At 39.8% G+C, this 25,293-nt stretch overlaps 2 protein-coding genes across 3 annotated transcripts in view; one reads left to right on the forward strand and one right to left on the reverse strand.

The window, feature by feature from the left end:
• The window catches only part of NOC3L (NOC3 like DNA replication regulator), a 113,742-nt gene extending 101,372 nt beyond the window's left edge, over positions 1 to 12,370 (reverse strand). The window contains exon 1 of the mRNA XM_050802782.1: positions 12,361 to 12,370. The gene's annotated coding sequence lies outside the window, so the exon portion shown is untranslated. The remainder of the gene's footprint in view (positions 1 to 12,360) is intronic.
• TBC1D12 (TBC1 domain family member 12) overlaps positions 1 to 25,293 on the forward strand; it is a 146,574-nt gene that overhangs the window by 18,460 nt on the left and 102,821 nt on the right. The gene's annotated exons all lie outside the window — the stretch shown is intronic.

Here is a 25,293-nt window from a genome sequence, read left to right on the forward strand (position 1 = left end):
GGTGGGACTCTAATGATGGGATTAACACCCTTATAAGAAGAGGCCCTGGGGAGCTTGCTTCCCTTTTTCTGCCCTGCTGCTATGTGAGCACACAGCAGAAAGGTAGCTGTCTGAAAACCAGAAGAGACTCCTCACCAGACACCAAATTTGCTGGGACCTTGATCTTAGACTTTTCTGTCTCCAGAACTGTGAGATACAAATGTCTGTTGTTCAAGTCACCAAGTCGATGATATTTTGTTATAGCAACCTGAGCTAAGACATGCATATAACATAAAATTTACATTTAGTGACATTCAATACATTCACAATGTTGTACAACTAGCACCACTATCTAGTTCTAGAACATTTCATTACCCCCAAAAAGAAGCTCTGTACTCACTAAGCAGTCACTTCCATCCTGCCTTGTCCCCAAGCCAACAATCTGTTTTTGGTCTCTGTGCATTTGCTTAGTCTGGATATTTCATATAAAGGGAGTCATATAGTTTTTGACTGTTTATGTCTGGCTTCTTTCACTTTGCATGTTTTTAAGGTTCATTTATATTGTAGCATGCATCAGTACAGCATTACTTTTTATGATTGCATAATAGTCCATTGCTTGGATATATCATTTTGTTTATCCATTTATCCGCTGGTGGACATTTGGGTGGTTTCTGTCTTTTAGTTGTTATGGATAGTGCTGCTAGTATCATTTGTGTACAAGTTTTTGTTTGAGCACTTTTTTCTTTCAAGTTTTATTTTTAATTGACAAATGTATATTTATGGGGCACAATGTGAAGTTTTGATATATGTTTGCATTGTGGAATAATCAAATCAGTCTAATTAGCATATCATCACCTCAAACATTTATCATTGATTTATGCTGAAAACATTAAAAAAATCCTCTTTTAACTGTTTTGAAATGTATATTACTATTAACTGTAGTCACTGTGCTATGCAGTAGAACACCAAAACTTATTCCTCCTGTCTAACTGAAACCCATTTTGTACCCACTGACCAATATTTCCCCTTTTCCCTTTCACTCTCCTCCACCCACCTCCATCTCCTTCCCCCATGACCACTCCCCGGCCTCTGGTAACTACTATTCTACTCTCTACTGCTATTAGTCTGACTTCTTTAGATTCCAAATAGAAGTGAGATCATGTGGGATTTGTCTCTCTGCGTGGCTAATTTCACTTAACATAATGTTCTCTCTGTTCATCCATGTTGTCACAAATGACAGAATTTCCTAATTTAAAAATGCTGAATATATTCCATCGTGTACATATACATTTTAAAATGCATTCATCCATTGATGGACACTTAGGTTGTTTCCATATCTTGACTATTGTGAATAATGCTGTGTTTAAACATGGGAGTATAGAGATATCTTAAACATACTGATATCAGTTCCTTTGGGCATATTCCCTGAGCACTGGTTTTTAATTCTTTTGGATGCTATGCCCCTTAGTGAAATTGTTGGGTTATAGGATAATTCTGTGTTTAAGTCATTGAGGAACTGCCAAACTGTTTTCTAAAAGCTGCAGCATTTTCCATTCCCACTAGCAATGAATGAGGGTTCCAGTTTCTCTATGTTCTTGTTATTTTCTTTCAGAAAAAAATATATATAGCCATCCTAATGGGTTTGGAATAGTATTTCTTTGTGATTTTGGTTTGCATTTTCTGATAATGAATGATGCTGAGCATCTATTCATGTTCTTGTTGCCCATTTGTATATCATCTTTGCAAAAATGTTTATTCAAATCCTTTGCCTAATATTAATTGGGCTGTGTGTGTTTTTGGTGTTGAGTTATATGAGTTCTTAGACTGTTTTGGATTCTAGACCCTTATCAGATAAGTGATTTGCAATTATTTTCTCCTATGGGTGTCATTAAACCTTCTTGATAGTACCATCTGATGCACAAAAGTAGAAACGTTTTAAATTTTATGTGTATACAGTTCTAAGTTTGTGTAACCAGTTTAGTTTTTACCTTAATAGGGGAAATAAGATGTATATTTAGCTATCTGTAGCATAGGCGGGAAAGTGTAGAATATATTGAAGAGTACAGAGTTCAGATGATATCTTAGGCTTCATGTAGTTTTTGGTTTTTTTTTTTTTTTTTTTTTTTTGGAGTCAGAGTCTTGCTCTGTCGCCAGGCTGGAGTGCAGTGTCCCGATCTCAGATAACTGTGACCTTTGCCTCTCGGATTCAAGTGATTCTCATGCTTCAGCCTCCCGAGTAGCTGGGACTACAGGTGCGTGCCATCACACCCAACCAATTTTTGTATTTTTAGTAGAGACAGGATTTCATCACGTTGGCCAAGATGGTGTCGATCTTCTGACCTCATGATCCGCCCGCCTCGGCCTCCTAAAGTGCTGGGAGTACAGGCGTGAGCCACCGCGCCTAGCTGGGTTCATATAGTTTTAAGGAACAGAAGTCTACTTAAGCTAACTTATTTATTTTTTCTTTTTTTCTGGACTCCCATCAAGAAACAATGTTTGTTTGTTTGTTTATTACTTTTTAAGAGATGAAGTCTTGCTCCGTAGCCAGACTGGAGTGCAGTGGCGTGACCATAGCTCACTACAGCATCAAACTCCTGGGCTCAAGCAGTCTTCTTGCCTCAGCCTTTTGAGTAGTAGGGACTATACGTACGGTGCTTGGCTAATTTCTTTGCTGTTTTTTTTTTTTAGAGATGGATGTTTCAGTATGTTGTCCAGGCAGGTTTTGAACTCCTGGCCTCAAGCAATCCTCCTGTCTCAGCCTCCCAAGTTGTTGGGATTACAGGTGTGAGCCACCACACCTGGCTAAGCTACCTTAAATAAAGTAGAATTTATTGTTAGCATATAATAGGCATCTTGTGGGCATTTTGAAGATAAAAAATAAACTAGGCTGGGCACTGTGGCTCAAGCCTGTAGCCCTAGCTACACAGGAGGCTGAGGCAGGAGGATCGTTTGAGCTCAGGAGTTTGATGCTGCAGTGAGCCATGATCATGCCAGTGCGCTGTAGCCTGGGTGACAGAATGAGGCCCTGTCTCGAAAGAAAGAAAGAGAAGGAGAGAGGGAAAGATAAAGAAAAGAAAAAAAAAGAAAAGTAAAATAAGAAAATAAACTATATCTAGATTACAGAGTGCCAGGAACAGTGGTTTTTCTTTCTTTTTTTTTTTTCTTTTTATTTTATTTTATTTTATTTTTTGAGACGGAGTCTCGCTCTGTCGCCCAGGCTGGAGTGCAGTGGCTGGATCTCAGCTCACTGCAAGCTCCGCCTCCCGGGTTCACGCCATTCTCCTGCCTCAGCCTCCCGAGTAGCTGGGACTACAGGTGCCGGCCACCTCGCCCGGCTAGTTTTTTTGTATTTTTTTAGTAGAGACGGGGTTTCACCGTGTTAGCCAGGATGGTCTCGATCTCCTGACCTTGTGATCCACCCGTCTCGGCCTCCCAAAGTGCTGGGATTACAGGCTTGAGCCACCGCGCCCGGCCGAACAGTGGTTTTTCTGCCGTCCAAGAGATGCTTGGTTTTTCGACTCCTTTTCTGTCTCCTAATTGTTCAATGCGTGGTTTCTACCTACACAGGCTCTGTGAAGCTGTACCAGCTCTACACGAATTATCAGTTCAAGCATTCATCATCCTTTTTTTTTTTTTTTTTTTTTTTTTTTTTTTTTTTTTTTTTTGAGATGGAGTCTCACTCTTGTTGCCCAGGCTGGAATGCAGTGGCGCGATCTTGGCCCACTGCAACCTCCACCTCTCGGATTCAAGTGATTCTCCTGCCTCAGCCTCCTGAGTAGCTGGGATTATAGGCACCTGCTACCATGCCTGGCTAATTTTTTTACTTTTAGTAGAGATGGAGTTTGGCCATGTTGGCCAGGCTGGTCTCGAACGCCTGACCTCAGGTGATCCACCCGCCACAGCCTCCCAAAGTGCTGGGATTACAGTTGTGAGCCACCGTGCCTGGCCTCATTCACCTTTTTTTTTTTTTTTTGAGATGGAATCTCTCTCTGTCTCCCAGGCTGGAGTGCGGTGGCGCGATCTCCGCTCACTGCAAGCTCCGTCGCCTCTCGGGTTCACGCCATTCTCCTGCCTCAGCCTCCCGAGAAGCTGGGACTACAGGCGCCCACCACCACGCCCGGCTAATTTTTTTGTATTTTTAGTAGAGACGGGGTTTCACCATGTTCGCCAGGGTGGTCTCGATCTTCTGACCTTGTGATCTGCCTGCCTCGGCCTCCCAAAGTGCTGGGATTACAGGCGTGAGCCACCACACCCGGCTCATTCACCATTTTTTAACTGTCTCAGTCTCTAAGGCTTCTATTAAAAAACTTGGGGGGTCTGCTTGTCTTTGCCTGTGTATGAATTTTTCTCCGTTTTATCAGTGGTACAGTTTAATCAGCTCTGACTAAGGGGTCGGATCATAAACTACAAAAATAACCACTTTGGGCTACTGTTTCAGAGAAGGAATGGCAGAGTGGGAGTAGGTTTTAGGCATGCCAGAACCACGTATAGTCAGATGACCCTTTCTGTCTGTGGGTTCCATATCCATGGATTCGACCAACCTAGGATCGTAAATGTCCAGAAAATATAGTCTGTATTGAACATGTACAGACTTTCTTTCTTGTTATTCCCTATAAATATACAGTATAACAACTATTTACATAGCATTTACATTGTTTTAGGTATTATAATTAATCTAAGATTATTTAAAGTATACAAGAAGATGTGTATCGGTTATATGTAAATAGTGCACCAGTTTATATAAGGGACTTGAACATCCGAGAATTTTGGTATCTGAGGGAAGTCCTGGAATCAGTCCCCCACAGATGCCAAAGGACACTGTATATTTTTTCTAGTTGTAGAAAGAGAGTAGTAGGAAATAATATTGTAAAGATAATTTGTGTCCCCATTGTGGAGAGCTTTTAATGCTAGGGTAAATAATTAAAACTCTTCCATAAATAGTAGGGAGTTATTGAGGATTTGGGGACAAGGAAATGAAATAGTCTGTTCTTTTCTGCTTATACTTAGTAGTGTTTTCTAGTTGTAATGGCTTATCTGTCATTTTCTTCCTCTCTCCAATCTGTTTGTCTGAATTCTCCCTTCATTCATTCAGTAAGCGTATTTGAGCACCAACTATATTCCAACAAAAGAAGGAGCTAGAATAAGGCCTTTCTGTTGAAACCAGTGATGCAAACATAAATTGAAACACTGTGCTGTGATACTAGCTCAGGGAGCATGAGATGGAGTGTTTTAAATTCTTTGAAAATAAAGAATAGCACTTCAGCAACAGAAAGAGACACAAAATGGAATGAGGATTTCATTACAGGCCCTGGGAGTACATGGCATGCCTGAAGGCCACGTGGAGATGGGTCAGTGCTGGGAAGGGTAGAGGGGGCCCATGGGCCAAAGCTTTTATTGGCATCTAGGGCGTATCTAAGCAGATTTCCTGTAGGGGGAATTCTGATTAATGGGTTTAAAGTAAACTGGTAAGACTTTTAGAAGGTCACTGTGGCATGTCTGCACAATCCATGCAGGGTTTGGCAGTCAGTGGGGCCAGTTAAGTAGGTTGTATTCAGCTGTCCCATAGGGAGGTGATCAATAGGAGGTCCACCTTGAGGAACTGGGAAGAGGTGTAGAACTGGAAACTGTCAAGGATGACTGAGCCCTGCTTCTAGTATGAGAAAGTTAAACTGATATTTAAAAACTGATGCCAAGGCAACATAAAATTATAGGGAATCACTGCATGGGGCAAACAAAACTTACTCCTCTCGCACTAACTCTGGTTTGCAAGTCCATCTTCAAGTTCATTTCCAGGGTAGGAGGGGGTGTGACTATAAAGAGATAGCATGAAGGAGTTGTTTGTTTTCTCTGTACTTCAGTGGGTGCAAAATGAGGGAGTTTTTTTTTTTTGGGGGGGGTGATGGAAGTGTTCTATACCTGAATTGGGAGTGTTCTATACTTCGATTGTGATAGTAGTTACACAAATCTATACATGTGATAAAACTTGTAGAACTATACACCACAAGAAAAATGGTCAGTTTTGTTCTATGTCAGTTTAAAAAAGAAAATATTCAGTGAGTGCAGGGCATTGTGAAGGTTACATGTATCCTGTTCAATTAATTTCTCTGAAATTAGCTGACTTTCATTCCTTCTGTGAAGTCACAGCACTGAAGTTACAATGATAAATTTGGAGCTCACACTCTAATGCAGTGGAGACATCATAGAACTCACATTTTTTTTTTGTTCTGCAACTCAACCAAGTAGTAAGAGCTCACATTTTAATGCAGAAGACAGCTGATTAAATTTGCAAAATTGTTTTGGCTATTTTATTTCCTTTGCCTTTCCCTTTTGATTTTAGAATCAACTTGTTTTTATTTACAGATAATTCTTGTTAATTAACTTGGGGAGCATTGACATCTTTATGATGTTGAATCTTTCAGTTCTTGAGCACAGTATGTCTAGCCATTTATTTGGGTCATTTTTTATTTCCTTCATCAGTGTTTTGACATTTTCAGCATACACATCCTATCATATTTTGTTAAATTTATAACTAAATATTTAATTTTTTGGCACTATTATAAATTATACTTCTTAAAAATTTCACTTTCTAACTATTCATTACTAATTCATAGAAATATGATTGATTTTTGTGTGCTTGCCTTTTATCTTGTAATCCTGCTAAACTTACTTAACTTACTAGGAACTTTTTTGTAGATTCTATGAGGCGACTGTAGACAGTCATGTTGTCTGCAAATAAGAGAACATTTTATTTTTTCCTTTCTACTATTTGAGATTTTTAACTTAATTTTTCTTGTCTTATTGCACTGGCTAGGACTTTCAGCATGATTTTGAAAGGGAATAGCAAAAGTGGACATCATCTGGTTTCCATTCTCAGGGGAAACATTTAATGTTTCACCATCATTAAGCATGATGTTACCTGTAGGGTTTTTAAAATTATTTTTTATTTTTCTGTTTTGGTAGATGCCTTTAATTAAGCTAAAGAATTTCCCTTTTATTCATAGTTTTCTTTGGATTTTTTATTGTATTAATATTGCCAAATGACTTTTCTGTGTCCATTGATGTAATTGTGTGGGTTTTTCTCATTTAGACTGTGAATATAATTTGATACATTGATGACTTTCTTTTCTTTTTTTTTTTTTTTTTGAGATGGAGTCGCGCTCTGTCGCCCAGGCTGGAGTGCAGTGGCCGGATCTCAGCTCACTGCAAGCTCCGCCTCCCGGGTTTACGCCATTCTCCTGCCTCAGCCTCCCGAGTAGCTGGGACTACAGACGCCCGCCACCTCGCCCGGCTAGTTTTTTGTATTTTTTTTAGTAGATACGGGATTTCACCGTGTTAGCCAGGATGGTCTCGATCTCCTGACCTCGTGATCCGCCCGTCTCGGCCTCCCAAAGTGCTGGGATTACAGGCTTGAGCCACCGCGCCCGGCCCATTGATGACTTTCAAGTGTTGAATGAGCCATGTATTCCCAAGATAAACCCCACTTGGTCTTGTTGTTTTACCTTTTACAGATTGTCAGATTTGATTTTTTTTAGATGGAGTCTCGCTCTGTTGCCCAGGCTGGAGTGCAGTGGCACGATCTCGGCTCACTGCAACCTCTGCCTCCCAGGTTCAAGCAATTCTCTGCCTCAGCTTCCCGAGTAGCTAGGACTACAGGTGCTTGCCACCACACCCAGCTAATTTTTTGCATTTTTAATAGAGACAGAGTTTCACCATCTTGGGCAGGCTGACCTTGAACTCCTAACCTCTTGATCCACCCGTCTTGGCCTTCCAAAGTGCTGGGATTACAGGCATGAGCCACCATGGCTGGCCTGATTTTTTTTTTTTGAGACGGAGTCTGGCTCTTTTGCCCAGGCTGGAGTGCAGTGGCACTGTCTTGGCTCGCTGCAAGCTCTGCCTCTCGGGTTCGCCATTCTCCTGCCTCAGCCTCCCAAGTAGCTGGGACTACAGGCGCCCGCCACCACGCCTGGCTAATTTTTTTCTTTGTATTTTTTTTACTAGAGACGGGATTTCACCGTGTTAACCAGGATGGTCTTGATCTCCTGACCTCGTGATCCACTCACGTCGGCCTCCCAAAGTGCTGGGATTACAGGCGTGAGCCACCGTGCCTGGCCTGATTTTTTTTATTTAAATATTTTAACAGCATTATTGAGACATAATTAAAATACCATACAACTTGCCCCTTTAAAGTGTACAATTGGTAGTTTTCAGCACATTCATAGAGTTGTGCAACTATCACCCTAATCAATTTTAGAACATTTCTGTCATCCCCAAAAGAAACCCTGTACCTATTGTGAAGATTAAATACACATGAAGGTATTTCACTCTTACTGTAAACAAAAACACTGTTAGTTTCTGTTGTATTTATACGATAGGCGTAAATGGAAAGGTATTTACACATATGGTTAGTTTTATTTATCATTCCTCATCAGTCATCTTAGCTGTGTTTCCCAACTTTCTCCTATGTTAAAAGGTATCTTACCTGCTGGTGACTGAAATATTTTGCCCATGTTCTGCTGATGTTGTTCCTTATTACCGCTCGTGTGCTTGTCCTGAAAGTTCTTTCCTATATCCTTCCTCTTTTCTTCTAGTGGTTTCTAACTTCCCTTTGAATATCTTAGATACTACCATTGGTCCTAAAGCAACAGAGACTTTCTTTATAAAACATTTCGTACATGGTGTAATAAGTATGCAACACAAAAGCAAAGCTTTTTATAATTACTTTTTTCTTTTATCCCTAAATGCATTCTATTTTGTTCTCTCCTGTTGCAAAAGAAGAAAAAGATCGGGCGCGTTGGCTCACACCTGTAATCCCAGCACTTTGGGAGGCTGAGGCGGGTGGATCACTTGAGGCCAGGAGTTGGAGGTAGCCTGGTCAACATGGCGAAACCCTGTTTCTACTAAAAATACAAAAATTAGCCGGGTGTGGTGGTGCATGCCTGTAATTCCAGCTACTTAGGAGGCTGAGGCAGGAGAATCACTTGTACCTGGGAGGCGGAGGTTGCAGTGAGTCAAGATTGTGCCATTGCACTCCAGCCTGGGTGACAAAGTGAGACCCTGTCTCTCTCTCTCTCACACACACACATAAAAAAATAGGAAAGAAAAAAAGAAAAAGATCTCTATCAGTAAGGCATTGCCTGAAATTTATTTACCTTAAGAAATAAGACATATCATAAGGTGACTTGCTAACATGAATACACTTGGGCTGTATTCTGGAAGGATAAGAAAATAATTTATGTATTTGAATTGTTTAAAATGAAGGCATTTTGGCAATGTGTAGGATGGAGAAGATTAGGGATTAGTTGTGAAGCTCTTACATCTTGATTCTTGTATGGAGGACATGAACAAGATGAATGTGATCAGGAAGAAAAGCAACTATGAAAGAAAGACCTGTTTCAAACACTTAATAGCGTGACCTTGGCAAGTATTCTGTGGGGTCATCAGTCTGTCTTGGAAGTGGTAGGGTGGTGTATTGAATCCTAGGAGAATTTGATGAAAGCTGGCCAAGAAAAATGTTTGGAACTTCCTTTTATTTATTTACTTATTTAAGACAGGGTCCAACTGTGTTTCCCAAGCTGGAGTACAGTGGCGCAATCACAACGTGCTGCCACCTCAACCTCCTGGGCTCAAGTGAGCCTCCTACCTCAACCTCCCGAGTAACTGGGACTATAGACACACGCCACCATGCCTGGCTAATTTTTATACTTTTTGTGGAAATGAGGTTTTGCCATGTTACACAGGGTAATCTCCAGTTCCTGAGCTAAAGTGATCCACCTGCTTCAGCCTCCTGAAGTGCTGGAATTACAGGTGTGAGCCACCATGCCTGGCATGTAAGCAAATCATTTACTTAAAATTGTGCATACAGTATTTTTTTCTTACCTGACCTCATTACTGGATTGTGCACACAATTTGAGAACACTTATAGACAACCTCTAGCCCATTTGTGTAGGTTCATTGACTTTTTTTTTGAGACAAAAATCTCACTGTTGTCCAGGCTGGAGTGCTGTGGTGCCATCAGGCTCACTACAGCCTTGACTTCCTAGGCTCACGTGATCCTCCCACTTCAGCCTTCTGAGTAGCTGGGACTACAGACGCATGCCACTATGCCTGGCTGGTTTTTTTTGTAGAGACGGAGTCTCACTATGTTGCCCAGACTGGTCTTGAACTCCTAGATGCAAGTGATCCTCCCGCCTTGGCCTCTCAAAGTGCTGGCATTATAGGCGTGAGCCACCATGCCCAGCTACCATGCCCAGCAATTGACTCTTGATGAAGAACCTCTGACCTGGATAGTCTTTTTTTTTTTTTAAATTTAATTTTATATTTTCTTTTTCTCTGGACACTCTCCAATGTTATGGATATTTTCTAAGGTCCCTAGAAGCTCTAAAATATTATTTATTATTTAAAAAATGGTAGCCTTATTTTCAGCCTTGTAATTTCTGTTGTTTTGACAGAGTGAGTGATGTTGAATTTCCCTTTTTGATAGCTCTGATCTCAGAAAATATCTAGTTAGTTAAGTAATGTTTATTGAATAAAAATTCTCTATTTTTTTTTAATTTTTAGGATTTGTAATAACAACAAAGATCCAGAAACAGCTTGAAAAAGAAAATTCTTGGAATTAAAAAAGCCTAAGTTATCTGGCAAAAAAACCTACTTTTTTTGCATATAGTCAGCTGAAAGTTTTTTCCAAGTTAAAAATGATTGAGGCTTGTAAAGAATGTAGGTAATCTTTGTGCCAGATCTTTAATCCAGAATACTCAAGGGTAACCCGAGTACTGAGTTTGGTTACCAAAGAGACAGTAGTTATACTTCTTTGAATTAATTATGTAGTCAGTTGTGGCATTCCATGGTCACTAGATAATGTTTTCTTTATGGCTTTTTATTCTTTGGGGAAATTAAAGTCCAGGAAGTTTTTATGTTTTCAGCCGTCCAACTTCCCCTCCGTTGATTTCTAATTTTTTTTCTTTTTTTTTTTTTTTTGGAGACGGAGTCTCACTGTGTCACCCAGGCTGGAGTGCAGTGGCGCGATCTCGGCTCACTGCAAGCTCCGCCTCCCGGGTTTACGCCATTCTCCTGCCTCAGCCTCCGAGTAGCTGGGACTACAGGCGCCCGCCACCATGCCCGGCTAGTTTTTTGTATTTTTAGTAGAGACGGGGTTTCACCATGTTAGCCAGGATGGTCTCGATCTCCTGACTTCGTGATCCACCCGCCTCGGCCTCCCAAAGTACTGGGATTACAGGCTTGAGCCACCGCGCCCGGCCTGATTTCTAATTTTTAAAACTGATTTTACTCTTTCTATTGAGTCCCCTCCACCTTTTTTTTTTTTTTTTTTTTTTTTTTTTTTTTTTGAGACAGGTTCTTGCTCTGTCACTCAGGCTAGAGTGCAGTGGTACGACCTTGCCTTATTCCAGCCTTAACTTCCTGGGCTCAAGTGATCCTCCCGCTTCAGCCTGCCAAGTAGCTGGGGCTTCAGGTGCCTGCCACCACGCCTGCCTAATTTTTGCATTTTGTTTGTAGAGATGGGGTTTTGCCATGTTGCCTAGGCTGGTCTTAAACTCTTGGACTTAAGATATCTGCCTGCCTTGGCCTCTCAAAGTGCTGGGATTACAGGTGTGAACCACTGCACCCAGCCGAAAAGTATTCTATCCCCGCTACCCCAATTTTAAAAAAATAGATGGGGTCTTGCTATGTTGTCCAGTCTGGCCTTGAACTCTAGGGCTCAAGCAATCCTCCCTCTTCAGCCACCTGAGTAGCCAATACTAACATGTGTGTGCCACTGCACCCAGTGTTGAATCCCCTTTTAATACACAAGTCTATTGAAGTGATGATTAGAATTTATCTAATGAGTCTAAAAGGTTAAAATAGTCGAATTGATGTAAATGTTAAGCAAAATTACTTTTTTGGGAGGCTAGAGCCCACATTATTGTTGGCAGTAAGAAGATTCAGGATTACGTAGTCACAATTTTCTATAGTGTCAAAGTCCACAGTCTGAGAAACTATGGGATTTACATTGCTTTGTCTCATATAAGTAAATGGATTTGCCAATTCTTAAAGATCCAAGCACTGTACATTCTGTTATTTAAAAAAGCATTAGTAGAGAATTTGCATGATATCAATAAGTTTTGCCCCTTTTTAGTGAGCTTTAGCCTTTGATAAGATATGGTAGGCAAATGACTCTTGATAAGGTATGGTAGGCATATGACTCTTAGGTCATATGTAGCTTTTTTGTGTGTGTGATAAAAGAAATGAAATCTTAGGAAAATACAAACACACAGATATGTGAAGCAAATGTTAACATGTAATAATAAACTAGAGTCATTTACCCAACCTTTATTATAAAAGCCACTAAGGGAGAAGGCAGAGAAATGGTTGTATTAGTAGGCCTTTCCCCCTCTTTTCTAATCCCCACATTAGCCTTTTCTTAGTGCGCCTCTTTTCTTTTTCAACTATATGTTTTCAACAATGAAGAAACATTAGACTGCTGTTTCTCAGTTGATGCTATTTCCTAACTGGGGCAACTGATTTGCTCAATTCCTTTTTGCTGAAAAGACTGGACACAAATTAGTAGAGAGAATGGAAGATGGTGTGTTTGTGTCTGTGTGTGTATAGATGGGCGTGTATGTGAACATAGTATTTATATTTATATAGTGTTGATTGGGGTGGAAGATGAATTTAAAGGGGGAAAGGCGGATTAACACTACCATTCCCTATTCTCTATGTGTACTACAAGATATATCACAGAATGAAGAAAGAAAACAATTTGAAGGCTGGGTGTGGTGGCTTACTCCTGTAATCCCAGCACTTTGGATGCTGAGGTGGTCAGATCACTTGAGATCAGGTGTTCGAGACCAGCCTGGCCAACATGGAGAAACCCTGTCTCTACTAGAAATACAAAAATTAGCTGAGTGTGGTGGCATGCACCTGTAATCCCAGCTGCTTGGGAGGCTAAGGCATGAGAATCACTTGAACCCAGGAGGTGGAGTTTGCAGTGAGCCAAGATTGTACCATTGTACTCCAGCCTGGGTGATAGAGCAAGACTTTAAAAAAAAAAAAAAAAAAAAAAATAAAAAAAAAATAAATAAATAAATAAAACAATTTGAAAACACATAGTTGTTCTTAATATTTCTACCATACCTGAAGCAATAAGGTACTTTTCATTTTATAAAAACTTGGGGCTTGGGGAGGCCTAATAGGTAACACCTTTTATCAACCCACTCAAGTTTGGAATCAATAGAAAAAAGATAGGAAAACAAATGTACCTCAAAATACCAGTCTCAATACAGATACATTGTGGATCAAAAGATGTGGGTTTGTTGTGTGACTGCAGTGGGCCTCCTAATATTTCACTTGTATTAAATTTACTCAGCAAAAACATTAACACAGCAGGTATTTCCTGTGGGGATGGGGAGCAGAGAGGTACAGAGGTAACTTGGCCTCCTAGCAGGAGAGCAGAACAGAGTATCTTCTCTACTATTAGGCAGCAGTGTCTGCTGCCAAAATTTAGTCTCTCAGGTGGAGATGAATAAGGGGACAGAGAGAAGCTAGGAATGTTCCTTTCTGCTTCCCCTCCCTTCGACACGAATAACATCACGAGTGACCCCTTCCCCAAAAGTGCCCTACAGATGTCATTCATATAGTCAGACACTAGTCTCTGGAATCCTGAAAGAATTGTTTTATCTTTTATGTGGGTGTGCTTGAACACATCTGGTTTGTTTTGCTAAGAAGCCTTTAGTGTTGATTTATATTTAAGAAATTTTAATATTTTGGGGGTTGGGAGAAAGGGAAGAGAGAGAGAGTGAATGTGTGTGTGTGTCTGTCTGTCGGTCTGTCTCTGTCTTTCATTTGAAAAGGTGATAGAGAGGAATGTGGTCTCACATTTATCTCCATTGAGACATCAGCTTTTCAGGCTCACAGTAGATCGGGAGACAAGGGATGGGGCATGAAAAGATGACACATTTTTGGCCTATTTATGTACCTTTTCATTGTTTTTTTCCCCTTAAGATTTAATAAAGTAGTGATTCTCTTCCTGGGCTGACCAGTGAAGCTTATTAAATCTGTAATGTTTTAACACAATTCCGTATACAGTATTTGTAATAATATTTTAAAATTACTTTTCATTGCAGGTATATGCCGTTTTGCTGTATTATGTTATAAATAGTGTTTGTGGCAGGGAATAACCTGAAAACCCAATCCAAAATTTCTTAGTGGCATAAGAAATTAATGTGGAACAATATCTGATAGCCTTTCTTAGCAGTTGGATACCTGTGGGCTCATATTTCTTTTATGGAAATTTCTCGTAGTAACCAATGTTTCCTGGATGCATACATTTAAGTTATTTGGCTTTGGCTTGTTTTTTATTTATGATTTAACAAGAATTTAAACTTCATTCTGAACTTACTGTGTTGTCAGGACTATAATACATAATTAGAACCAGGCTTTTTTATTTTGGAGGTTATTTTTTTTTTCCTATTAATCTGTGCTGATCATAGCAAGATTCTACAAAAACCACATCCACTGAAAGACCTACTGTTATTTGATTTAAGAAGTTAGTATTTCTTGGAGTTAATTTTGGAAGTCCAAAATGTCCTTATAAGTGGCCGGGTGTGGTAGTTCATGCCTGTAATCCCAGCACTTTGGGAGACTGACATGGGTGGATCACCTGAGGTCAGGAGTTCAAGACTAGTCTGGCCAACATGGTAAAACCCTGTCTTTACTAAAAATACAAAAATTAGCCATGGATGGTGGTGTGCGCCTATAGTCCCAGCTCTTTGGGAGGCTGAGGCAGGAGAATCGCTTGAACCCGGGAGGTGGAGGTTGTAGTGAGCCAAGATTGTGCCGCTCTAGCCTCGGCAACAGAGCAAGACTTCGTCTCAGAAACCCTCCTGGGTTCAAGCGATTCTCCTGCCTCAGCCTCCCGAGGAGCTGGGATTACAGGTGCCCGCCACCACACCTGGCTAATTTTTGTAGTTTTAGTAGAGATAGGGTTTCGCCATGTTGGCCAGGCTGGTCTCAAACTGCTGACCACAGGTGATCCACCTGCCTCAGCCTCCCAAAGTACTGGAATTACAGGCATGAGTCACCACACCTGGCCAATGCAAGATAATTTTTAACAGTCTCTAATCAAAGATTTATGAATATTTAGCATTTTAGGTGTGATTTTCAAAAATTCTGTAACTTATAGAGATCTGATAGACAATATTTATATGCTTAGCGTCTAGTTTTTCATATGAGAATATGTTTGGTAATGATTACAATATCTAATTGTAGGTAAAGCTATAGAGACATAAATACCCCCAAGGCTCCTTATAGAATTCTGTACATGAAGAATTTTTTGATCTGTAGTTATTACTTTCCTTTGGTATAACTTTGTCTTAGATTTGTGGTTTTCTCCATGTGCCGCTATGTGTGTTTTCTTAGCCAGGTCACATTATTTGAAGCTGTGCTTCACTGAGTTAAAAGATACGCTTAATTTAAGCCCTTCTATTTTATGGTTTCTTTGCTTTAATTATTTATACGTGTAACTCTGCATTTCTAATATAAATAATGGAATGCTGTTTTTTTCCCCCTCGTGAGAACTACCTATGTGTTCTTGCAGTCTGGTCAGTGATTGGAGTTGATAATAACTGTAAAAAAAAACCCAATAAAGTTTGTTCACTGTAAATTTTTTTCCCCAAGTGCTTATTGTTGGTATGGTTTCTGACCCAGTGACTACCACAGTGTAATTGAGACAGATTTATATATAAATGTGAATTGACCCTAAGAAGGGTACTTGAAGTCTGAAATGTTTATCTACTTTGACTCAAGTAAGTGTACCTAAGCTTTGTGGCATAAGGTGATGCCCAATGCAGTGCAGGAAGAGGATACATTGATAGCTCCTCAGCTATGGGTTAAAAATATGAAAATTGGCTGGGTGTGGTGGCTCACGCCTGTAATCCCAGCACTTTGGGAGACCAAGGCAGGCGGATCACTTGAGGTCAGGAGTTCAAGACCAGCCTGACCAACATGATGAACTCCTGCCTCTACTAAAAATACTAAAAATACAAAAATTAGCCAGACGTGGTGGTGCGTGCCTGTAATCCCAGTTACTCAGGAGGCTGAGGCAGGAGAATCGCTTGAACCCGGGAGGTGGAGGTTGCAGTGAGCCGAGATTGTGCCACTGCACTCAAGTCTGTAGGACAGAGCGAAACTCCATTTAAAAAAAAAAACAAAAGAAAAGAAAATCTTTTAACCATTTTAGTTAGGGCTATCCAGTTACTAGGGAGTCGTGATTGGGGCATTAGGATTACATGATGTAATAAAAACTAATATTTTGGGGCTGGATGCAGTGGTTCACACCTGTAATCCCAGCCTTTGGGATGCCGAGGCGGGAAGATTACTTGAACTCAGGAGTTCAGGACCAGACTGGGAAATATAGTGAGACCTCGGCTCTACAAAAGATTTAATAAATTAGCTGGGTGTGGTGGTGTGTGCCTGTGGTCCCAGCTACTCAGGAGGCTGAGGCAAGAGGACTGTTTGAGCCTGAGAGGTCGAGTTCTTTTTATTGTGTCATTGAACCATTCTGAGAGTGAAACCGTCATGACCTAAACACCTCCCATTAGGCCTGACCTCCAAATACTGTTGCATTGGAGATTAAGTTTCCAACAGATGAATTTTGGGAAACACATTCAGATCATAGGACTCAACATTGTTTTTTCAAGTTTCATTCATAGTGATGGATTAGCTTTGGTTGCTTTTCATGGAGGAATAATATTACTTTTGCAAATATACCACAATTAGAATTTTCTATTCTTCTGTCAGTGGATTTTTGGATTTTGAGTAGATTTTTGCTCTTTTGTACAATGTTGTCCTGAATGTTGTTATAGATGTATTCCAAGTGTACATGTCCAGGACTTTACTTAGGATATGTGACTAGAAGTCTAATTGTTAGACGGTAGGGTATGCAGCTGTTCAACTTTATGAGCTAGAAACAACTGTATTTTTATCATGTAAATATCAAAACAAATCTGTATCATGTAAATTTCTAACAGTGTTCTTCCTTTTCTAAACTTGGTATTATCAGGTTTCTTAGGTTTTGCTTAGATTTTATATACAGTGGTCAGTACATTACAAATGTTACTCTGTTTTTAGTTTGTGAGCTCCCTTATTACTAATGAGGCTAAATATTGTATGATAGATCTCATTTGCCATTTGTTTTCCCTCTTTCTGCAATACCTTTTATCTCTTTTTTATTGGATTATCTTTTATGAAAGTGGTTAATAGAGTTCTTTGTATTTTCTGTGTACTAATTTTTTGTCATTTATGTGTATTGGAACTTATCCTCTAAATTTATGTCTTTTTACTTTGTTTATAGTGCTGTTTGAGCAGAAGTTGTTAATTTTATGCTGGTGATTTTATCAAGTTTTAAAAATTAATGCTTTGGGGCCTGATTTTTAGATTTTTCTCTGTGAGATTAGAAGAAAAATTCTCCTGTGTTTCTTTCTAAAGCTTTCAAAAGTTTGCCTTTCATACATAACTGTTTAATACATTGGGAACTGACTGTGGTATGTGGTAGGAATCCAGTTTTATTTTCTTTCACATTGATAGCCGGAGGTCCCAATACTATTTATTACACAATCTTTCCTCATGGATCTGCAGTGCCACCTGTGTTTCCATTTATGCTTGGGTATGTTTCTGAGTTGTTTATTCTTTCTCCATTGATTAATTTCTTTATCCCTGGGTCAATATCATATTTTGTTAAAAACTATAATGTTATGGCAAATTTGGATATCTGTTAGGGCAACTCAGCCTTGCCTTTTTTCTTCTTGAAAATGTCTTATCTTGGGTCCTTTATTCTCGCTCTCTCTTTTTTTTTTTTTTTGAGATGGAGTCTCACTTTGTTGCTAGCTGGAGTGCAGTGACACAATCTTGGCTCACCACACCTCTGCCTCCCGGGTTCAAGCAATCAAGCGATTCTCCTGCCTCAGCCTCCCAAGTAGCTGTGACTATGGGTGCGCACCACCATGGCCAGCTAATTTTTGTGTTTTTAGTAGGGATAGGGTTTCACCATGTTAACAGGCCATGATGGTCTCCATCTCTTCATGTCGTGATCCACCTACCTCAGCCTCCTAAAGTGCTGGGATTACAGGCGTGAACCACTGTGCCCGCCCAGGTCCTTTATTCTTTAATATAAATTTTTGAGTTCCCTTCAGGTTCCTAAAAAATGTTGTTGTATTTCTGATGGCAATTGGATGAAATTGATAGATAAGTTTGGAGAGAATTGATATTTTTATGATAGTGTTTTCCTTTCTATAAACGTGAACTATCTTTCTATTTAATTGGGTTTTCTTTAATGTAGTTCAATAATATTGTATCATTTCATTCTCTCTATAAATTTTTATAAAACTTTGGCTAGATTTCTTCTCAGATACCTTGTATTTTCTTGCTATTATATCTCTTTAGATTTTAAAAAATTTCCAGCTGTCAATGATGATACAAACTCAAACTTGCTTTTTTTAAAAAAAGAAATTTTTTTTTTTTTTTTTTTTTGAGGCGAGTCTCGCTCTGTCACCCAGGCTGGAGTGCAGTGGTGTGATCTCGGCTCACTGCAAGCTCCACATCCTGGATTCACGCCATTTTCTGCCTCAGCCTCCCGAGTAGCTGGGACTACAAGGTGCCCACCACCACGCCTGGCTAATTTTTTTTTGTATTTTTAGTAGAGACGGGGTTTCACCATATTAGCCAGGGTGGTCTCGATCTCCTGACCTCATGATCCGCTTGCCTCGGACTCCCAAAGTGCTGGGATTACAGGTGTGAGCCACCGCACCCGGCCGGAAAAAAATCTTAAAGCCAACCACTTACTAAAAACTATTTCTAATAATTTGATAGTAGATTTTTTACTTTAAAAATGCAGACCTTTTTATGTTATCAGTGAATAATGACTTGCTTCTCCATTTCCAGTCCTTCTCCCTTTTCTCTTTCTTACCTTATTACACTAGGTAATACCTTCAATACAATGCTGAATAGAATAGGGATTGTAGTCTATAGCCATACCATCCTGCATATGCCCGATCTCACCTGATCTTGGAAGCTAAACAGTGTCAGGCCTGGTTAGTACTTGGAAGGGAGAAATAGAAATAGTAGCATTCTTGTCTTGTTCCTGATTTCAAAAGAATATGTTTCTAGCATTTTATCAAGAATAACTTTTTTTTTTTTTTTTTGAGATAGGGTTTCACTCCTGTTGCCCTGGCTGGAGTGCTTTAACAGTTTTATCATGAATGAAGTATTTAATTTTACCATCCTTTTTTCTGCTTTTATTGAGATGACCATGTAGTTTTTCTTTTATTCCGTTAATGTATTGAATTATTGAATTGCATTTAAGATCTTGTAATGTTTGACTACTTTTGCATTTCTTTTTCTTTTTCTTTTTTTTTGTTTTGAGATGGAGTCTCACTCTGTTGCCCAGGCTGGAGTGCAGTGGTGGCACAATCTTGGCTCACTGCAACCTCCGCCTCCTGGGTTCAAGCGATTCTGTGTCTCAGCCTCCCAAGTAGCTGGAATTACAGGTGCTTGCCACAATGTCCAGCTAATTTTTGTATTTTTAGTAGAGACAGGGGTTTCACCATGTTGGCCAGGCTGGTTTTGAACTCCTGACCTCAAGTGATCTGCCCACCTCAGCCTCCCAAAGTGCTGGGATTACAGGCGTGAGCCACCGCGCCTGGCCTACTTTTGCATTTCTGAGGCAAACTCAACCTAGTTATGATGTCTTTATCTACCTTATACAAGATTATATTTAGTTTGCTAATACTTTGTTTAGGATTTTTGCTTCTACGTTCATGGGTTATATTGTATATTGGTATGTAATTTTATAGTCATAAGCTGTTCTCATCTGGTTTGCTATTGAGTTCATATTGACCTTCCAAATTTGATTAGTTTTTTTGCTCTTTTATTCTTTAAAATGGTTTATATAAAATTGATACACAATACAGCTTTCATGTAAAATCTCTATGTCTGATTTTTTATGGGGAAAATTTTAACCATTTTAGTTTTTAATATAGTTTTGGGTCTGTGGGCAAGTTATATTTTTCTATAAATCTGCCTGTTTTGTCAAAGTGTTCTAAATTATTGGCAAAAAATAGTTGTTTCTGGTATTTCTTGTCTTTTAAATTTTTGCTCTTTTGGCATTGTTGATCTTGACTGTTGCCATCTTTTGCACTCTGTCTCTTTGTTGAGATATAATTTACATACCATAAAATTCATTCACTTTAAGTGTATAGTTTAATGATTGTTAGTAAATTCATAGAGTTGTGCAGCCATCATCACAATCTATTTTTAGATCATTTCTGTCACACTAGTGAAATCCTTTGTGCCCATTTGTAGTCAATCTCCATTCCTAAACCAACCCCAGGCAACCACTCTTCTACTTTCTATCTCTATTGTAGATTTACCTTTTCTGGACAATTCAGATGAATAGAATTATACAAGATGAGGTCTTACATATTGGGCTTATTGCATTTAGTTGTATGTTCATCCAGATGTGTAGCATATATCAGTTCTTTTCATTCCTTTTTATTGCTGAATAGTATTCCATTGCATGGATGTATTACATTTTGTTTATAAATTTAGTAATTGATGGGCATTTGGGGGTGTCTTCACATTTTGGCTATTATGAATAATGCTATGGTTAACATTCTTGTGCAAGTCTTTGTGTGGACCTATGTTTTCATTCCTCTTGGGTGGATAACTATGGATGGAATGCTAGGTTTTTACGTTTAACTTTTTAAAGGCTACCAAATTGTTTTCCAAAATGGCTGCATACTTTGACATTTCCACTGTCAATGTAAGAGAGTTCTAACTTCTCCACACTTCTTATTGTCTGTGTTTTTTATTATAGCTGGCTTCGAGGGTGTAAAGTGATATCTCATTGTGATTTTGGTTTGTAGTTCCCTGATGACTAATGATACTAAGTATCTTTTTAGGTAGCTTATTAGCTTTTAATATATCATTTTTGATAAAATCTCTGTTTAAAACCTTTATCTTATTTGTTTTTAGCACTTCCTATTATTGAGCTGTAAGAGTTCTTTATATTGTTTGGTTAAAAGTATTTCCTCAGGCCCGGTGTGGTGGCTCACATCTGTAATCCCAGCACTTGGGAGGCCAAGTTGGGCGGATCATGAGATCAGGAGATTGAGACCATCCTGGCTAACACGGTGAAACCCTGTCTCTACTAAAAATACAAAAAATTAGCTGGGCGTGGTGGCGGGCGCCTTGTAGTCCCAGCTACTGGGGAAGCTGAGGCAGGAGAATGGCATGAATCTGGGAGGCGGAGCTTGCAGTGAGCCGAAACCGCGCCACTGCGCTCCAGCCTGGGTGACAGAGCGAGACTCTATCTCAAAAAAAGAAAAAGGAGTCTTTACTCAGACATACGTGGTGCAAATATTTTCTCTCAATCTGTAGCTTATCTTTTAATTTTCTTAATAACATATTTTTAAAAATTGTAACGTTTACATAGTATAAAACTTAACATTTCACCCATTTTTAAGCATACAATTGTGCAATTCAGTAACATTAAGTACATTTACGGTGCTGTACAACCATCACCATTATCTATTTACACAACTTTTCTTTTGTTTTTTTGAGACGGAGTCTCACTCTGTCATCCAGGCTGGAGTGAAGTGACGTGATCTTGGCTCACTGCAACCTCTGCCTCCTCCTGGGTTCAAGCGATTCTCCTGCCTCAGCCTCCCATGTAGCTGGTACTACAGGCACGCACCACCATGCCTGGCTAATTTTTGTATTTTTAGTAGAGACGGGGTTTCACCATGTTGGCCAGGATGGTCTCGATCTCTTGACCTCGTGATCCACCCACCTCGGCCTCCCAAAGTGCTGGGATTACAGGCTTGAGCCATTGTGCCTGGCCTCTCCTTCACTCTTGAAGGATAGTTGTGTTGGATATGGAATTTTTGGTGGACAATTTTTTTTTCCCCTTTCTGACCTTTAAATATGTAATCTTACTTCTGGCCTGCATGGTTTCTGAAGAGAAATAAGCTGTTAATCTTATTGAGGACCCCTGGTTTTGATGGTACCTCTCACTTTTCAAAATTCTCTTTGTCTTTGAATTTCAGCTGTTTGACTATAATGTATCTCATTGTGAACCTCCTTGAGTTTATTCTGCTTAAATTTTGTTGAGTTTCTTGGATGTGTAGATTATGTCTTTCCTCAGATTTGGGAAGTTTTTGGTTATTTCTTTTTTCTTTTGAGACAGAGTGTCGCTCTGTTGCCCAGGCTGGAGTACAGAGCCTGATCTTGGCTTACTGCAAGCTCCGCCTCCTGGGTTCATGCCATTCTCCTGCCTTAACCTCTGGAGTAGCTGGGACTGCACGCACCCGCCACCTCGCCTGGCTAATTTTTTGTATTTTTTAGTAGAGACGGGGGTTTCACCATGTTAGCCAGGATGGTCTTGATCTCCTGACCTTGTGATCCACCCTCCTTGGCCTCTCAAAGTGGGTTATTTCTTCAAGTATTTTTTCTGCCTCTTTGTCTTTCCCTTCTTCTAGGTCTTTTATGGTACATAGTTGGTACACTTAGTAATGTCTCACAGGCACCTCAGGCTCTGTTCCTTTTTCTTAATTCTTTTTTCTTTCTACTACTGAGAGTGGAAAGTTCCAAATTTCTTATCTTCACATTTGCCAGTTCTTTCTTCTGCCTGCTCAAATTTGCTGTTGAATACATGTGGTGAATTTTTAATTTTAGTTGTTTTTCAGCTCCAGAATTTGTTTTGTTGCTTATTATAATTTCTGCCTTTACTGGAATTCTGATTTTGTTCATTTTCCCCCTTTATTCCCTTTATTTCCTTTAGTTCTTTGTCCATGGTTTTTTTTTTTTTTTCAATCTCCTAGAGTTTTTTTTTTTTTTTTTTTTAAATGAAATTGGTTTAATGTCTTTGGTAATTACTTTGGGCTACCTCAGGGGTGATTTTTGTCCAATTCCTATTTCTAGGTTTATGGGCCATACTTTCCTGTTTCTTTGTATGTTTTGTAATTTTTTGTTGTTGATAGCTGGATACTTTGATTATTATAGTATGGTAACTCTATAAATCTGTTTCTCCCACTCCTCAATGATTGCTGTTTTTTGCTTGTCGAGGGCTGAAGCCACCTGTTTGTGACTTTATGAGCTATTTTCGCAAAGTATGTATTCCATATTGTGTATGGTCACCAGTTTTTGTTCTATTGTCTCTGTGGTTAGCTGGTGACCTGACAAAGATTTTCTTAGATATCTGGCTCCAGAAAAGGAGACAAAAAAGGTTTTACCTTCTTTAGTGTTCTGATAAATACCTACAGTGAAACCCACTGCTGTGGAGAGTATTGAAACTGATGCATGCCTGTATCACTCCCTCAGGGCCAGACCAACCAAAATGTACAACCCTAAATTTTGAAGGACATGATCCCCACTGTCCCTCCTGGCACCAGTTAGCAACTCTGGGAACATGGGCTGCTATCCCCACTGCCACAAGAGGTGGTGGGTGTGGTGGTGGTGGTTCTGAGGAATAGGGGAGGGTAATTGGTTTATGTATGCTGCTTATTCATACTTATGAAAGATCAGTAGCCTCTTCCTTCATCAAGCACTCCCCTGGTTGTTAAAAGGGTTTGGTCAGTTCCTAGAATTCTACTAAAGTACTTGATTCCATTTACTCTTAGTCTTTTTTTAAACTCTTAGCTTTTTTGAGACAGAGTCTTGCTCTGTCTCCCAGGCTGGAGTACTGTGGCACCATCTCAGCTCACTGCAACCTCCGCCTCCTGGGTTCAAGCAATTCTCCTGCCTCAGCCTCCTGAGTAGCTGGGATTACAGGTGTGCACCACCATGCCCGGCTAATTTTTTGTATTTTTACTAGAGACAGGGTTTCACCATGTTGCCCAGGCTGGTCTCGAACTCCTGACTTCAGGTGATCCACCCACCTCGGCCTCCCAAAGTGCTAAGATTACAGATGTGAGCCACCGTGCCCCGCTCCAGTTACTCTTTCTAGCTCAACTTTTACTTTGGTGGGGAGACTGACCCCTAGATCTTCCTATTCTGTCATTTTGCATCCATGATGTCTTTTGAAGTTCAAATGTTTTAAATTTAATGAAGCCCAGTTCATCAACTTTTTATTTTATAGATCATGCTTTTGGTGTCATATCCAAGAATTCTTTTCTTAAACCATAGTGACAAAGATTTTTTCCCATGTTTATTAGTGTGGGTAGATAGGAAACCTTTAGGGTGCAGGCAGGTCACATAGGAATTGTAGAGGGAGTATGACTTGATGAGAACTGTCTGGCCTGTGTGGGGCTTGCAGAGGAAATTAGCACACTGATGCTGGCAAGAAGCCTTTGGTGGAGTCAGTTTTTATGTTGAGCAGGCTGCACGGACGCCATCTCCAGGTTGAGGGTGCAGGTTCAGCAAGGCTGCAAGTTTGCTGAGGGGCTGCAGTCTGGGCATCTAGCTAAGCAGAGTTTTACTGGATGTCCTCACACCTCTACCCCTGATCCACTCTGCAGCAGCTGGAAACCACAGGAGAGCCCCTTTCTCCTTCAGTGTCCCTTTGGTGCCCTCTATCCAGAAAGCTTAACAATTTCATGTTTGTTTTAAAGGAGAAATGATTAAAGGAATTTTTTCTGTTGCCCCAGAGCATAAAGGTGAATTTGGAGTTAAGAGGTATAAGAAGAATCATCAACAGAAATAATAAAAAGATAAACAAATTGGAAGGAAAATGATAGCCATAAATAAGATGTAAACATTTGTTTAAATCAGCTACAAAGTGTTTTCTTGATAAGTGGTACACAATGTATCAAACATTGTTTAAATTAATAGACCATCCTTTGACGCTTGAACTTTTTTTCTTAGAAGTATTCCTAGTCCTCAGCATATTCATTATTGAACACTTTCAGCTATTTCGTGATCTTATGAAGTAGAGAATTAAGTTACTATACATGGTCTCTGAGGTGAAACCTCCAGAGTATCTTAAAGTAGCAATTATTCTAGTGTCATATGTTTATTTCTGTTATACACCTGAGGAAATCAGAGTGTTTCTTTTCTTTTTATTTCTTCTTTTTTTTTTTTTTTTTTGGAGGCAGAGTCTTGGTCTGTTGCCCAGGCTGCAGTACAGTGGCAGTATCACAGCTCACTGCATCCTTAGCTCCTGGGCCCAAGTGATTGTCCCACCTCAGCCTCCCAAGTAGCAGGGACTACAAGGTGTGCACCACCATCCTGGCTATTTATTTTTGTTTTTATTTTTTGTAGAGACAGGGTCTCACTACATTGCCTAGGCTGTTCTCAAACTCCTGGGCTCAAGTGATCCTTTTGCTTTGG

Source organism: Macaca thibetana, chromosome 9 (genome assembly GCF_024542745.1).
Source record: "Macaca thibetana thibetana isolate TM-01 chromosome 9, ASM2454274v1, whole genome shotgun sequence".
Taxonomy (NCBI): Eukaryota; Metazoa; Chordata; class Mammalia; order Primates; family Cercopithecidae; genus Macaca; species Macaca thibetana.